General features: G+C 41.1%; 1 pseudogene; it reads left to right on the forward strand.

The window, feature by feature from the left end:
- LOC127964180 (glycerol-3-phosphate acyltransferase 2, mitochondrial-like) overlaps nt 1-18013 on the forward strand; it is a 60892-nt pseudogene that overhangs the window by 39371 nt on the left and 3508 nt on the right.

Consider the following 18013-nt stretch of genomic DNA (forward strand, 5'->3'; position numbering starts at 1 on the left):
CCAGCGACCACATAGCAATGTTCTAAAAAGCAACATTATCCTAACAACCAAACAGAATACCCTAGCGACCACCTAGCAATGTTCTAGAAAGCAACATTATCCTAGCAACTGCCCAGAACAGCCTAGTGAACACGTTGCAATGTCTTAACAAACACCCAGAACGTTTTAGCAAACAGCCAAAATACTCTAGCAACCACTTAGCAACATCCTAAAAAGCTAAATTATCCTAGCAACCTCACAGCAACCATCTAGCGTCCACCTAACAGTGTCCTCTCCCAAACATCCAGCATTGTCCTAGCAACCACACAGAACACCACAGCAACCACCTATCAGTGTCCTAGCAACATCCTAGCAATCCTAGCATTCTCACTGAACACCTTAGCCATCACCATCACCCTAGCGACCACCGCCTAGCAATGTCCTACCAAATACCCAGCATTGTCCTGGCAACCTCACAGAACACCACAGCAACCAACTGGAGAGCAGTTTCTTAGCAACCACCTAGCATTGTCTTAGAAACCACCAACCATAGAAACCACCCAGAACACCCTAGCAACAGCATAGCAACACCTGGCAGCCACCCAAAGCAAGCTTTTGAGTCAAGTAAAGAACAATGTGTGGGTGTCCAGCCAAGTGAAGGTCATTAAGAAACACCATAGCAACAGCCTAGAACACCCTAGCAACCATACAGCAGTGTGCAATAAACCACTCAGAAGCCTTACATAGGAATTGCACTTGTGTAGTTTTGTATATGTAATTCCTGAGGTGGTAATATCAGCAATATTCAGATCATTAAAATCAGATGGTGTGTTTTTTCATTTTGATTTGATGATTTTTAATATGCAGCTTGTATAATAATATGTACAGACTAGAATGTGTCGACTCGGAGAGAGATAAAGAGAAATCTATATTATTCCGTGCTCCATCTCAAATAGGCGCCAGTTATTATAGTGGTTACAGCCACTAATTTCTCCTCTAATGGCTCTTCACCATTAGATCTCTGAAGATTTCTCGAATTAGATCCAAGTCATTTGATCGGCCTGTGTGAGTGGCAGCGTTTAAGTGAGTGTTTTTTTTCATTTGTTTGTGTGGTTTGGAGGCCGGCCTGATGTCTGCTCTGCGTTTTGCCATCTCCCTGTTGAAGGGTGATCACAGAGGAAGTGTTAGGATCCATTTTGCTCAGACTTTCTCTCTGAAGGTATGACTCACACACTCGCTCATCCATACACACACACACACACAAATATATAGTTCTATACAAATGCAGACCCATAACACAGCAGTTCTCAGTGGTTGGGCAGCCGGACTGTTCTGTTAGGGTCACAGATAGCAGGGGAATAATAAATGCAAATAATACAATGCATCATGCAATGTAGTTATGCATAGAGTAAGTATAGTGAAACCAATTTGCTAATAAACATTAAAAGGAGGAGAATAATTTATCAGCTTCCAGACTGATCCAGTGTTTGGTAATATTTGGGTTTGAGTAGTTGACATCAAAACCTTGAATTTTTATATATATATATATATATATATATATATATATATATATATATATATATATATATATATATATATATATATATATAATTAATTAGTAATAATAATTAATACAATTTTAATAAAATCGAAATCTTTCACACTAACACAATCTATTACAATCTTAATAATCTAAAATAAATGCTGATTTTTTTTTTTTTTTTTTTTGTTCATCAAATAATCCTGAATAATAATAAGCAGCACAATTGATTTCAAAACTGTTAATAATTAGACATTTTTGAGTAGCAAATCAACATATTAGAATGGTTTCTGAAGGATCATGTGACACTGAAGACTGGAGTAATGATGCTGAAAGTTCAGCTTTGCATTACAGGAATAAATTAAATTTTAAAATATACTGATAGGAAACAATTTTTCATTGTATTAATAACTTACAATATTACTGTATTTTGATCAAATAAATGCAGCATTGCTGAGAATAAAAGACTTCTATTTCAGTAGCACTAAAAAGAAATTTACAGAACCTGAACTTCTGAATGGTAATGCAAGTAAACATTTCTTCATTTTCTCAAGTATCTGTTTAAAACCAGTGAACAGGAAGTGATAAAATAAAGAACCTGGAAACAAATTACAAGTGATAAAACAAATATGCAAACAATATGAAAAAGTATTAATGGCATAGTCATTTCCCTAGATATAGTACTGATTTGATGCTGTAGAATCATGGCTTTTCTCTGTATTGATGGTTTATTAAAGATATTAAAGTTATCCATCCATCCAAGTGAGATATTCTGTTTTATATTATAGTTTGTTTGATACTGAATTGCTATGTAAATGACAGCTACTAACACTGCAAGGCCTAAACCACAGATTCACAATTTTGTTCTTATGCTTTAGTAACTCTGTTACTCTGTTAAGAAAACCACATTGTTGGATCTACTGTATGCATCCAATCTATCTTTTTTGTGGTAATATTAGTCAATTTCATGTGTAATTTTAAGTGTAAATTAGTTAACTAGTAAATAAATCTAGTACTGCCATTTGATGTCCAAAATCTTCAATTTTAGTCCAAAAGTCTTGAATCAAAACCAGCGGAGAACCACCTCCATAATGCAACATCTCAGTTTTTTTAAGCTTATTTATAAGCACTGTTAAAAAGTTTTACACTATCTCATTCTCTCTCTCTCTCTCTCTCTCTCTCTCTCAGAAAATGTGCAAGAATGGAAAGTGTCGTGTGGATGGAGGGCGCCTCCTACAGGACCTGCTGTTGACCGCCATACTGCACGACAGGTCTCTTCATTCCCTCTGATCCTGTACTGTATCTTATCTGCAGCATTCCACTCTCCATCCATCTCTTCTTATTTGCCCTCGTAGCATCTTTGTCCTGTTTGATCAAAGACGAGAGAGTTCACACATTTCGCTTCAAACCATTCATTCTTCCAGCACCCTTCACTGCAGATTTTCTTGTCCAGCCATGAAAGGTCCATGGAGGTTTAGACTTCCAATTCTTCTTCACCTTTGGGTTTTTATCTGACATGCCAAATTAAGACTAAAAAACAAGAAAAACAACAGGAAGAATAAACAGTGACATAAGGATGCTGTTTGAGAATGATGGATGATGCCTTTCAGTCCACTTCAGCCTGTTCAACTTCCTGTCTAACTGAGACTCCAGTCTGCTGAATCAGACTTCCAGACCCACATGCATAAAACGTTTCTGCAGTGCACACATTTTAAGCAACTCAGGCTCTTGGGAGTAGTCAGTTATTCCAACTCTGACTCATAATAAGCTGGAATATCCAGGAAAATCTACCAAGAGCTTCTCATCCGCTGTTCAGACTCTTCCGGGAGCCTAGGGGGGTTTATATGTTTTAGAGTGGCAAATCCACAGCGGGAGGTCTTATCATGAAGACTCAGCCCTGCGGGCTCGGCATTTGCATTTTGACAGCTGGTAATAATGTATTGTTGTGAAGCCTTTTGTTGTACACGTTAGGGAGCTAGAACAATGAACAGTCAGGTTACATGGTCACAGAAGGTTTGCAGAGGACTGTAATGTAAATTTAATGCTGAGATCAAGGCAGTGAGGCTGTTTCAGGGAATGAAACCCCTATATGTGTGTATGTATGTACATATATATATACACACACACATATATATATATATATATATATATATATATATATATATATATATATATATATATATATATATTAGGACAAAATATATTGTAATAAAATGAAATGTGATTTTTTTTCAGCCAGAAGGATGTTTCCTGACTCCTTCCTCCTGCTGTCATGCATGAACTGTCTCTTGCTGATAGACAGCAGACTATCCATTGACTCTTCATTTGATGTACTGTGAGTCTGTTCGACACACGCTAGCTCCCAAAGATCAAACACTTGCACTTTAAAGGGGTCATATGATGTTCCTAAAAAGAACATTATTTTGTGTATTTGGTGTAATGAAATGTGTTTGTGGTTTAATGTTCTTTAAAAAAAACATTATTTTCCACATACTGTACATTATTGTTTCTCGTCTCTCGTCTTTCTGAAACACATAGTTTTTTTACAAAGCTAATTGGTCTGTAAAGCAAGATGTGCTCTGATTGGCCCGCTATCCAGTGCTTTGTGATTGGCTGAATACCTCAAGCGTGTGACAGAATGTTACGCCCCTCACCATACTGTGATGTGTGTCCCTGTCAGAGCACTGGCAAGCCAAGACAAAAACATTAAAACCCATTACAAATGAGCCATTTGTTGCATACAGTGGGGACATAATTACGGATTACAATGACTTATTCTGTGTTTTTATCCATTTCGTTGCAACACGCCCGTAAACATAAAACCATGTCTGCATTTGTGATTAGAGAAATGACAAACAACAAGCTCTACTCTACTCTAGCGTTCCTCAATTCCAGTCCTCACACCCCCCAGCTCTGTATATTTTGCATGTCTTTTTTTTTTTAACACACCTAATTAAGATAATCAGATCATCAGAAGTGAGCTGTGTGCATGAACTGTGTTCACACTGACATGATCCCAACACAGTATCCGTTGCTCCCTACTCCCTGAGAAAGGGAAATCTGTTGAAGTTTACCTCACTTCAGAACATTTATTCATGGTTAGGCTACACAATCATGCGGAAAACTGCTGATATGACAGTTGTCCAGAAGACAATCATTGACACCCTTCACAAGGAAGGTAAGCCACAAAAATTAATTGCCAAAAAAGCTGGCTGTCACAGAGTGCTGTGTCCAAGCATGTTACAGAAAGTTGAGTGGAAGGAAAAAGTGTGGAAGAAAAGATGCACAACCAACTGAGAGAACAGCAGCCTTATGAGGATTGTTGATTCAAGAATTTGAGTGAACTTCACAAGGAAGGGACTGAGGCTGGGGTCAAGGCATCAAGAGCCACCACACAAAGACGTGTCGCACAGAAGGAATTTGCTGAACCACAGACAGAGGCGTCTTACCTGGGCTAAGGAGAAGAAGAACTGGACTGTTGCCTAGTGGTCCAAAGTCCTCTTTTCAGATGAGAGCAAGTTTTGTATTTCATTTGGAAACCAAGGTCCTAGAGTCTTGATGAAGGGTGGAGAAGCTCATAGCCCAAATTGATTGAAGTCCAGTGTTAAGTTTACACAGTCTGTGATGATTCAGGGTGCAGTGTCATCTGCTGGTGTTGGTCCATTTTGTTTTTTAAAAGTCACTGCACCCGTTTACCAAAATATTTTGGAGCACTTCATGCATCCTTCTGCTGACCAACTTTTTGACGATGCTGATTTCCTTTTCCAGGAGGATTTGGGACCAGGCCGACACTGCCAAAAGCACCAAAAGTTGGTTAAATTACCATGATTTTTTATTATTATTTTTTGTTCCTTTTGGGCTTTAGATCACATAAAACAGATGTCACAATATTAAAAATAAAAAAAATTGCATACAGACACATTTTCAAGTTTCACTAGAAATATTTGATTGGGTCAAGTCCAGGCTGGGTCTGGATCACCCAAGGACAGTCACAGAGTTGTCTATAAGCCACTCTTGCTGTGTGTTTAAAGGGGGGGTGAAATGCTCGTTTTCACTCAATATCCTGTTAATCTTGAGTACCTATAGAGTAGTACTGCACCCTTCATAACTCCAAAAAGTCTTTATTTTTATTATATTTAAAGGAGAAAGATAGTCTGTACCGATTTTTCCCGGAAAAACACGAGCGCCTAGAGGCGTGACGTGTGGGCGGAGCTAAAGAATCACGAGCGCCAGTAGGCTTTTGCTTTGATAGCGTTTGGAAGCTGCGACATTACGTGAGAACAAAACCAACCAATACAAACCATGGCTTACAGTCAGATTCAGCGTATATTTATGATCCAGAATCAGATCCAGAGGCTGAAATTTAACAAGAGCAGCAGCAACAACAGTGTCTCTATGTGGTATGTACTGAAACTGTATATATTTGCTTAGCGGTTTTGGAAAATGACTAAGTTCCACTTTATGTCGTCTTTTTTTTTTCTTTTTTTTTAAGCTGTACATGTGGAAAGTGCAGTTTGATGACAACATCGCATGTTGTTTACTTGATGTGCTCACGCGCCGATAGCTAAGTTAACAACAAAGAGATATTTGAAGCAGTTTTACTCACCGCCTGCGGTCCAACACACGATCGTGACCCTTTTTCGTTGCGACTGCATTATCCTTAAGAAATAAACTATGTGCAAATCCGTCGTCAAACTGGACCTTGTTTGTAAAACAAGCATCTTTGAAATGCAGGGAACAAACAAAAACACTTGTACAACTCCGTTGATGCTCTGTAAAAATAAACTCCATCCACTGGTCCCTTAATGCTGTTTTTCTTTTGGTAATCTGTGCAGGTTTGTCTTGCCCTGGCAACCAAAAACTCACTCCTTTTGTGACTTTTCGCGACGCTCTCGCTCTGATCAGTGAATGTCTGTGCTCAGCCTCTCAGTGCTCTGCTATACGGGAGCCCGCGCTCTTCCAGCAGACGCACCCTCAGGACCCATATAAGGAAATTCCGCTCCATCTAACGTCACACAGAGCCATACTCGAAAAAAACTTTCTGAAACTTGTGACAAACCGGAAGAGGTTTTTTTGGAACAAAAATACTCCTTCAAACGTACAAGTTAATTTTTGAAACTTTGTCCATGTTTAGCATGGGAATCCAACTCTTTAACAGTGTAAAAAACTCAGTATGCATGAAATAGCATTTCACCCCCCCTTTAAGGACATTGTCCTGCTGGAATGTTAACTTTCTGCCCTGTCTGAGCTTCTGAATGGCCTGGACTGGGTTTCATTAAGGCTGTCTAAATATTTTGGTGCATTGAGCTTTTCTTCTACTCTGACGAGTCCCTCACTCAGACCCTACCGCTAAAAAACACGTGCTTATCACCACAGCATGAGGCTGCTGCCAGCACACTTTACTTTTCGCATGGTACTCTGCAAGTGATAAGCAGAGCTGGTTTCCTTCAAACACAATGCTTGGAATAAAGGATCATCAGACCAGAGAATATTGTTTCTCACAGTCTGACGGTCCTTTAGGTGCATTTTTGCAAATTACAAGTCTTTTCATGTGTCGAATAGTATTATGATTAGAAATTAGACTGTACAGAAACTGAAATGTACATGTAATACACACTATACACTGTCACACAATGCTAATGTTGTTAACATTAACATTTTGAGAACAAAGCATAACAATAATAATAATTTGTATGATTTGATGTGATATGAGCTAAGCAATTGTTAGACTTAAAGGGTTAAAAACCATAAAAATGAAAATGATTTTGTCATTAATCTCTTACCCCCAATGTTTTTCCAAACTTGAGTGTAACAAGCTCTTGGTGCTTACAGAAGATCTGTAAAGTTGCAAAGACTAAAGTCTTGGGGTGTGACTAGACACTTATCCCGCGAGACTGGGTTCACGCGAACGGGAGAAGATTTTTAGAGCAAGGCTGTAAGTAAGCACTCTATGAAATCCTTTTTTTTTTTTTTTTTACATGTCTTAATTATTTGAATGTATAAACAACCTAATTTATTAATTGTACTTTTTCTAAAAGTAGCCTTATGTTGTTTTTTTTTTTTTTTTTGACTCTTTAGAAGTTTAGAGTCAACCACTCTTACCTAAAATGTCTCATTCTAGCATGCCCCCACATGTCTACGTCATGATGTGGGAAGATTTGCATAATGCTGCCTGAATCTTCATTCAAAGAGATAAGGCATCACTTTAATTCTCACTCTTGCCCCCAGTTCCATGTTGTGGAGTAGCTGTGTGTTTTGTTGTGAAAGTGAAACTACTTTGTTTGGCCTTCCAAAAGAGGAGATAACTAGAAATCAGTGGTTAAGTTGTATTTACAACACTGTTCCAGAACTGTTCAAATCAAATATTCAGATCTGTGCCAAGCAATTTACGGAGGATGAGGACTGTTTCCTGTGAGAGTAGCCTATAATGTTGGTTTATGTTTCTATAAAGTGTGGCAGTTCCAACTTTGCAAGGATATTCTGGCACTTCTGACTCACAGTACTACATTTACATATTTAAAGAATTTGCCACTGATCATTCAGACACGAGTATTTGAGCACTGTAGAGTAGCACTTGTTGTTTGTTGTTTCTCCGATCACATATACAGACAAGTCAAGCCGGGAAACATTAAAGCCTATCGTCTGGTTCCACTGATGCATGTGCACAGTTGAGGTTTTGCGACAGTGAGTTGTGGTGTGTGCAAGATCAGATGAAATCCACATAGAAGAGGGTGATAACAATGTGAAGGCAGCGGACTACCAGTTAAAGCATTTTATATCGACCACAAAAATGTTACCTTACATTCCAAATAAAAAAGACACCGGCATTCTGGATAGAGACGTAAATGAAGTTGGTGTCATGAACGCTTGCGCATGCGTAGTAAAAGTATAACCTGTGGGGAAAAAGGCGTTTTAAACCTTATTTTGGGACGAAGTCATCAAACATTTTCAGCAATTTTTATCATATTTTACTGCTGTTTCTATACTTGCAGTTTTTATGTCCCAGTGACCAGTGAAAGTGCAGTTCTGACTAGCTGCCCGAAGGCATTGCCAAAATGGCAGATGAGTGGCATGACTTGCCTAAAAGGACTTTGTTCATATTCCCAAGACGTAGGCTAGAATCTGTGATGAAAATAATTCCCTAAATTCCCTAAATTGCAGGTTTGCAGGCAAAAATTACGCACTGCAGCTTTAAAACTTATTTCAACCCAAGTGTTCATATGCTTTATGTATTAAACAATGCTGGATTAAAGTAAGTCTACACTGTGTATTAATAAAAGCCTAAATAAACTGTATATTGACCACTATGTTAAAATGTCAATAATTGAATCTATTGACTGATACAAATGACTGGATTACTTTTCCAAACATGGTTATGCTTTAATAACGTTGCTAATGATTGTAACGATCTTCTCCCTCTTTCTCAGGATGTGTGTGTATCCGTGCTGTGCAGGGACACCTGTTGGCTGTTGGAGGATGTGGTTTAGAAACACGGACGTGGGTTATGGTGGCTCTCTGGTCGGGCTGGTGCATCATGCGATCTCTCTGCTCCACCCATATCTGCTCCTGGCTGAAGCTCCGCCCACAGGAGAACCCATCATCGCACCCCGGCCCGATCCAGATTCATACTGAGCCAGCACTGTGATTTGCTCACTCATGTCTTCATACATGAGGCTGTAGGAGGTGGGCAGAGTGTGTTGAAGATTGGGTGGAGGCAAGGAAACTTGCTTTTGGCAGGCGTCATGCACCTGTCTTTTTTGAGGGGGCATCAGTGGGAGTCCAGGATCATTTGGTATACACTGGCAAACTGAGACATGATGACTAAAGAAAAAGAAAACTTGGTAGTTCATTTTATTATGTTTAAGGCATGTTAGTCTATTGTTGCATTTGTGGTTTGCAAGCAGGGTAAAATCGTGACTAAATATTAAAGGGATAGTTCACCCAAAAATACAAATTATGGAATTAATTACTCACCCTCATGTCGTTTCAAACCTGCAAGACCTTTGTTCATCTTCAGGACACAAATTAAAATATTGTGCATCATGAATGTACCTCGTGAATCTGGCCAAAGACTGACACAAAAGAGAAGAAATTGTTGAATAAAGTCAACAATAAACATAATACAAATAAGATTGGCTTCATTTATTCAGTAATACCGTATTGAAATATATTCTGAGTATAAAAACAAAGCAATCAAAGCAATTTGATATAGTTGAAAACCTACATATGTTTTTCAAATTCATTACCATCTATACACAAGGGGAAAACTTAAAGTAGGAATAATTTTGCACTGTAATGCAAACATGAACTATGTAACATACTCCAGTGAATTATAAGCAATAGTGTTTATCTTGTTTTGTAAAGAAATTTTACAAAAGCAAACATTACATAATGCTACCTGTTATAGTTGTTTTAGGTCAGTGTTTTATCAGTGACAAAATAAGTTTGAAAGTCTTTACTAGTGTTATGGAAGAACGAGTTGATTTGAGACATGTATGAAATTTTCTGTTAGTTTTAGTGCATTTTGAATGTAAAATTAACTGCTGTGCCAAGCTGAAATTTGGTTAGGAGACCCGTGTGTCAAAAGAGTTTTAAAGGACCTGGGTACTGAGAAATTAAAAATTAATGTTTTATACACTGTGTACTTCTTTTGAAAAGTTTAGAGTAAGAACGATGTTTGAATATTTTTGAAAGTCTTTCATGCTCACCAAGGCTGCATTTATTTAATCAAAATACAGTAATATAGTAACAAAAACAGTAATAATAATACTTATTACATTTATTTTTGTGTAGAAATATATAATAATTTTATTAAATATTATTGCAATTAAAATGAACTGTAATGTATTCCTGTGATGCAAGCTGAATTTTCAGCATCATTACTCTAGTCTTCACATAATTAGAAATCATTCTAATATGCAGATTTTCTGTTCAAGAAACACTGCTTAAAATTTTCACAGTTGAAAACATTGTGCTGCTTAATATTGTTTTGTGGAAACCATATTAATTTTTTTTCTTTAAACAACATTTATTTGAAATAGAAGATTTGAAGATATAAAGAAGTTTCTTTTGTGTTAAAATTGATTTCTTTCAAAAAAAAAATATTTTGGGATTATAATAATCAGTAGGTAATTAGGTGAGGTAATTCAATTGAAGATAGCAAAAAAATAAGAAATTTTTACCCAGTATGTAATATTACCCAGTCAATCGTAATACCTTTTCTAATAAAAATTGACTTATTTTCAGTTTAAAGATCTGCAGAAGATTTAGATTGATTTGACTCAACCAAATTTACATAAGTCCGCGATTGTTCTAAACACATATTTTACCAACAATGATTGTGGAACTTTTCCTTTAATGATACAAGATAAAAGTAACTTTTTTTTAAACAAAAACTGCACTTGGCTCAATAATCTGAGGGAACACGTGCCTGCCTTGAATGGGCCTGCACCTCAGGGTGTTGATGTGTTTTGGTTGAGTCATGTTTGCACCACAGCAGGGTTTGTTGACCCTGCTAATCCTGAAGGTGTGTGTATGTGTGTGTGTGTGTGTGTGTGTGTGTGTAGCGTGTGCTTTCTCAGCCATGCTGAGTGAGGTTGTAGGCTGTGGAGGGGGTGGAGACCTGGAGTTTGTTGTTGTTCTGGGCCAGGAGGAGCTGACGGAGAAAAGCCTCCAACTCACACATCTACTGTCACCCGGCTTCATACCAGTGAGTCTCACTCAAACACAGACAAGGACATCTTACTATGACATTTATAATCACGGTGATGCTAGTAGTGATTCATACAATTGCTTGTTTGTCCGTCAGTCAGTAAAAAAACTCATTTATTTTTCATACTTTCTCCAATTTCTCTCTCATGCTTCCAATCGATCAGTTGCTGCCCATCTGTTCCCTTTATTATTCTCTCCTGATGTCTAGTTTCCCGTTCAAGGGTTCTTCATTGGTGGGAATAGCATGTGTAATCATTGCTTACACTTGCATAAACACTTGTAAAGCCTGTGAAATGTCAACAAGAACAAAAACACTACACAATTAATTTTCTCTCCTGTCTATCTGCTCATATCTGTCTGTCTGTCCATATGTCTGTCTCTTTCTCTTAGCCGTGTCAAATGGCTCATGGCTTTGTTCTTGATGTGGTGGACAGCATGGTGCGAGGTAAGACACCTGTATTAACAAACAAACAAACACATACGTCCTCACACATGTAGCATTTTCAAAATCACTAGTCAATGAAATGTTTTTTAAGTGGCTGAATCCTAATATTCTAGAAAATAGAGTAGTTATCATATACTACGGGGTATTTAAAACAAATGTATTACTAAACAGCATCAAATGTCTGTTTTGTTGGCATTTTGTTCGCTCAAGTGCTCGTCACTCTTTAGCTCCGCCCACGGCACGCCTCCAGGAGCTCTGCTTTTTCTGGAGAGGATCGTAAAGCTGTATCTTTCTTTTAGAAATATAATAAAACTAAAGACTTTTTGGAAATATGAAGGATGGAATACTACTCTATAGGTACTCAAGATTAACATGAGATTGGATTAAAGTGTTATGCCCCCTTTAAAAATATTTAAGTTTATACATTTATATATATATATATATATATATATATATATATATATATATATATATATATATATATATATATATATATATATATATATATAGTCTTATATTTTATATTATACATAAATATATTTAATATATAAACATAATATATTTGTCTCAAAACATATATAAACAAAAACGCCTCAAGGTTACGTATGTAACCCTAGTTCCTTGAGGGAACGAGACGCTGCGTCGAAAACGCTTTGGGGAACGTCCCTGACGAGACCGACTCTGAATATAGTGTGCAATCTGTCCATCGGACGGGCGTGACGTCACGGGCAGGGTGACGTAGCGACCAGGAAGCTATATAAGCACGTGCCGTGCAGCTGGCTTCAGCTTCGAGTAGGGAAGCAAGCGCCGGCAGGGGTGCTGGGAGTATGGCTCTGCGACGCAGCGTCTCGTTCCCTCAAGGAACTAGGGTTACATACGTAACCTTGAGGCGTTCCTTTTCGGGAACTCGAGCTGCGTCGAAAACGCTTTGGGGAACGATATACCAACGCTGCCAGACTACCAAAGCCCTGCCTAGTGTGTATCCGAAGAGCACAGCTTAGGACGAGAGAACAGAAGAGCCCGGAGTGGCTCGCATATCAAGATCGTAGAATCTGACAAATGTAGAGGGCGTGGACCACCCCGCAGCGTTGCAGATGTCCAAGAGGGACACACCTGCTGAGAAGGCCTTGGAGGCCGCCATACCCCGAGTAGAGTGAGCCTTGGCCCCCAAAGGAGGGGGAAGACCAGAGGACTCATAGAAAACGTTGATAGCCTCGACTATCCAACGACTAAGGGTCTGCTTGGTGGCAGGAGAACCCTTGTTAGTAGGACCGTAGCAAACAAGCAATTGGTCGGACTTTCCCCACAGGGCAGTTCTGTGGACGTATGCGTTCAGTGCTCGCACTGGACACATACAGTTTAGCTTCTCTTGGTCTGGCTCCCGAAAGGGAGGAGGACAAAAGGCCTGCAGTACGATAGGTTGTGGTGTAACAGAGGGAACCTTTGGAACATAACCCGCTCGAGGGTATAAGAATGCTTTGGCCATACCAGGGGCAAAGTCTAGATAAGTAGGGGCCACCGAAAGGGCCTGGAGATCTCCAACTCTTTTTAGTGAGGTGATTGCCAGTAGCAGGGCAGTTTTAAGTGTCAGATGTCTATCTGAGATATCTTGAATTGGCTCGAATGGAGCTTTACAAAGAGCCTCTAGAACCACAACCAAATCCCAGGGGGGAATACGGGACCGTACTGGAGGTCTCAGCCTCAGTGCACCTCGGAGGAAATGTGTAACTAGGGGGTGCCTACCCACTGACTGATCATTGAAAGGGACATGGAAAGCAGCTATGGCCGCCACGTACACCTTTAAGGTGGAGTGGGATAACCCCGCAGAGAGCCTAGCTTGTAAGAACTCCAGAACTGTACCAACTGGGCAGTTAACAGGGTCAAGGTGGCGATCTCTGCACCATGAAGTAAAGAATGACCACTTCAGGGCGTACAGTTTCCTCGTAGAGGGAGCTCTGGATTGGAGTAGGGTCTCAACAACCTCAGTTGAGAGACCAGCTGCTAACAGTTGTGCCCCCTCAGGGGCCACACCCACAGCTTGAACGACTCCGGGCGAGGGTGAATATTTTGCCCTACGCCTGAGAGAGCAGATCTGTCCTGATCGGAATCACCCATGGAGAGCCGTCGAGGAGAGAGATCAGATCTGCGAGCCATACTGGGCTCGGCCAGAACGGGGCTACTAACAACAGACGGACCCCGTCCCGGCGTACTCTCGCCAGAACTCCCGGGAGCAGAGCGATAGGGGGAAAAGCGTACAGACGAAGCCTCGGCCAGGTCTGTACCATAGCGTCCAGTCCCAGAGGAGCTGGATGAACTAGAGAGAAACAGAGGGGACATTGCGATATCTCTTGAGTCGCAAAGAGGTCCAAGAAAACTCTCCATATCTACTTCACCACTTTGGGGTGAAGCCATCGGGTCTCGGCCCCTGTCTCGACAGTATGTCTGCTCCCACAGTCAATCTCCCAGGAATATACACTGCTCCGGACAAGAGGAGTTTGTCCTGGGACAACAGAAGGATCTGATGTGCCAGCTTGTAAAAGGGGCACGGATGCCGATCTCTCTGGTGACTGATATAAGAGATCGCCAATGTGTTGTCGGTGCGCCCCAACACATGGTGACCTCTCAGGTCTGGGAGGAAATATTTCAATGCTCGATGCACAGCTAGCATCTTTAGACAACTGGTATGCCATGTCAGATGGCGACCACTCCACAGACCGCGGGCAGGGTGGCCACTCATGACCGCACCCTAACCGGTGAGGGACGCATCTGTCGCTAGCGTTACACGGCGACCAAGAGCTCCCAACACGGGCCCTGATTCAAGACCCAAGGTTTCTTCCATATGTCTAAGGCACGAAGGCATCGCCGCGTGACCTGAATAGTTCAGAAAGGATTTCCCCTCGGGGAAAACCCCTTGGTCTTGAGCCACCACTGTAGGGGCCTCATGTGCAGCAGGCCAAAAGGTATCCCGTTGGACGCAGCTGCCATGAGCCCTAACAGTCTCTGAAACTGCTTGACAGTGAGTGACTGGCCATATTTGACTCTCTTGACTGATGTGAGGATCGACTCGATCCGAGCAGGAGACATACGTGCCTGCATCGTGGTCGAATTCCATATTAGGCCTAGATAGGTGGTTCTCTGAACTGGAGAAAGTACACTCTTCTTGGCATTCAGTCTCAAACCCAGCTCCCCCACATGGGCGAGAACGACACCTCGATGTCGAACCGCCATCTGCTCTGATTGAGCTAGAATCAAGCAATCGTCGATATAATTTAGAATGCGGATGCCCTGCATACGGAGGGATACCAGAGCCGCATCTACACATTTTGTGAACGTGCGGGGTGAGAGTGCAAGGCCGAAGGGAAGTACTCGATATTGGTAGGCTTTGCCCCCGAAAGCGAACCTTAGAGACTTCCTGTGTTGTGGAAGGATGGAATTGTGGAAGTATGCGTCTTTGAGATCTATTGCGACAAACCAGTCCTCGGATCTGATTTGGGCTACATCCTGTTTGACAGTGAGCATTTTAAACTTCAGTGACACAACTGAGAGGTTTGGATGACGTAAGTCTAAGATCGGACGCAACCTCCCCCATCCTTCTTTGGAACTATGAAATACCGGCTGTAAAATCCGGATTCCCTGTCTAGAGGAGGGACCACCTCGATGGCCGCCTTCCTTAATAGGGTATTCACTTCTTGTTCCATCACCAGAGCCTGCTGGGGGCCGACTACTGTCGGTGTAACCCCATTGAATTTCAGCGGGACCCATTGAGATACATTTGGCAGTAGTTTTCACGCTGCTAACTGATGTACTAAGGGAATCAGTCTCTCGAGACTGACCTCTGGTGTAAGAGGCCCCCGAAGGGGCGGCGAGCGTCTCAGCTCCGCTACGCTACGCTCACGGGCGGAAATAACTGAGAGCAGTGCTCGCTGGAAGCCGCTGCACCCTGAAACTCTTGCAGGGTTGGCAGACCCACCTCCCGAGGGCACTGAGGTGAGACGGGCACCATGTAATGAGGTGGACACCGCTCTGCCCCAGTAGGGGCCGCCCTCTGTAGTCGTGACCGAAATGCGTCATGACTTTTTGGCCGTTGAACTCCCAGTCTGCTCTTTCAGACTAGGCTGGGAAGTCACTGGCCCGGAGCGTTGCTTCAGCCTCTGGTCCCGTTTCCTTAAGCGGGGAACACGGGCGGCAACACTCTGTTTGTACGCGGAGGGGGCTGCTCCTGCCCAGCAGTCCCTCCAGTACATCTAACTTCATGAGTCAAATAAATTGTCATTATATTCCTCAGAATTTAATGCAATCAAACAATCAGACAAGTAGACACGGTCTGGATTGAGATAAAATTCACATAGAAGTGATATATTGACCTCCTTTAAGTTAGATAATGGTCATTAGATTCCTCAGAATCTAATGCAATTCAACAATCAGACAAGTAAACACGGTCTAGATTGTGATAAAGTACACATTGTAGTGATATATTGACTTCTCAATGTCATTAAATTCCTCAGAATTTAAAATAATCAAACAATCAGACAAGTAAACACGGTCTAGACTGCTTGTTTTATACTGTGCTTATGCAATTTTATGTTTGTGCAACTACAAGCTCGCCAACGACCTCCGTGTCAATCTCCTCGGAGAAAGAAAGGCAGAGCGTCAAGCCCGATGCTCGGGGGGGAAGAACCGAAGCTCGGGCTTCCGAATCCCGGAATCAGGCAGATCTGGTGGATAAGGTAGGAGATAAGGACCAGCCCGTCTCCATTCCTTCCAGCAGATCGATCCGTGAACCCAACGAATGCCGGCGCGGCTCCGCCTCAGCGAAAGCGGAACCGGCATCGCGAGGAACGCTGGCGAAGGCTCACTTCTCGAAGAGAGCCCTCCGGGATCGAAGCGTCCGCATTGGCACTATCGTTTACAATGCGGGCAGTCGGCCCCCTCGAGAGCTGACTCAGCGTGCTTCGATCCCAGGCAAGCCACGCACAAACTGTGTGTATCCCCACTCGTAATGTAGCGAGGGCAGGGAGGAACACACAATCTATAACGTGGCTTGGAATCGCCCTTAATATGTTGGTCTATGCTTTTACTTTTGGCATATTGAGCTGTTTTAGTGATCTTTTAATGGCTAGGGACAGACAACAATAAATAGGACCAACGGGACAGACTTTTGACATGCACACACAGAGCGCTTGCTGACAGAGCGAAGCTGAAGCCAGCTGCACGGCACGTGCTTATATAGCTTCCTGGTCGCTACGTCACCCTGCCCGTGACGTCACGCCCGTCCGATGGACAGATTGCACACTATATTCAGAGTCGGTCTCGTCAGGGACGTTCCCCAAAGCGTTTTCGACGCAGCTCGAGTTCCCGAAAAGGAACTTTTATTTTGCATGTGATGTATCGTTTGACCGCGCTAGTTTTTATAGACTAAATATAGACTGAAATTCAGAGACTTTTAGTCAACTAAAACTTGTTTAAACACAAAACAGGATAAGATGACTAAATGTGATAAAACATAAAAAGGACATTCATCACAGGACTAAAATGTGACTGTTTTAATGGAATGAAATTCACAGACTTTAAGTCTACTGAAATTTGACTCAATAAAAAACAAGATAGGATGACTAAATATGGTCAAAACATATATAGGATATTTAATAAAACTAAAAATACAACATCAAGAAGTATATATAATTTTTTTTTATACTCAGTCTTTAAAATATGGTATTAGAAATTATCAAAGTGAAAAAATGGGTGAAAATTAAGTTTATAAGTGATTCTATGAAAGATGAGGAGTGATGTCAGGATTTAAAAAAGAAAAATAATTTAAAAGATTGGATTTTATACGATTTCAGAAATAGAGCATGACATAAAATGTCAGACAATGATTATTTTTAGTCTCATTGATAAGACTGTTGGTGGTTTTTTGGCACAGACACAAGGGAAATTACAACTTCTGTGCCACTCGGCCAAAGCAGCACACTCATCATATGATACAAGTAATCATAAAATAGAGATATGAATAAAAACTTGAGATAGGTATATAAACGCAGAGACACTTTTTTTAGCCTGGACAATATACAGTATCGCACCCTCACAAATGTAGATTTTCTTAAGTTTTCAATGTCAAGAATTCACAGAGACGTGGCCAAAACTAGTTTTCCCTCCACTGCCCAGACATCTAGAAAACTCTCCGACTCAATCTAATCTGTGACATGCTGACCGTTCGGTCTGTGCCCATTTATTTTCAAGTGCCACCACGGTTTTCAGATGACTGATTCACAAACACCCGCAGACGTGAAAGCGATTTTTGTCTGTCTGTGGTTAAAACAGGTCATTTCAACCCTAAA

The sequence above is a fragment of the Carassius gibelio genome, chromosome B8 (genome assembly GCF_023724105.1).
Source record: "Carassius gibelio isolate Cgi1373 ecotype wild population from Czech Republic chromosome B8, carGib1.2-hapl.c, whole genome shotgun sequence".
NCBI lineage: Eukaryota > Metazoa > Chordata > Actinopteri > Cypriniformes > Cyprinidae > Carassius > Carassius gibelio.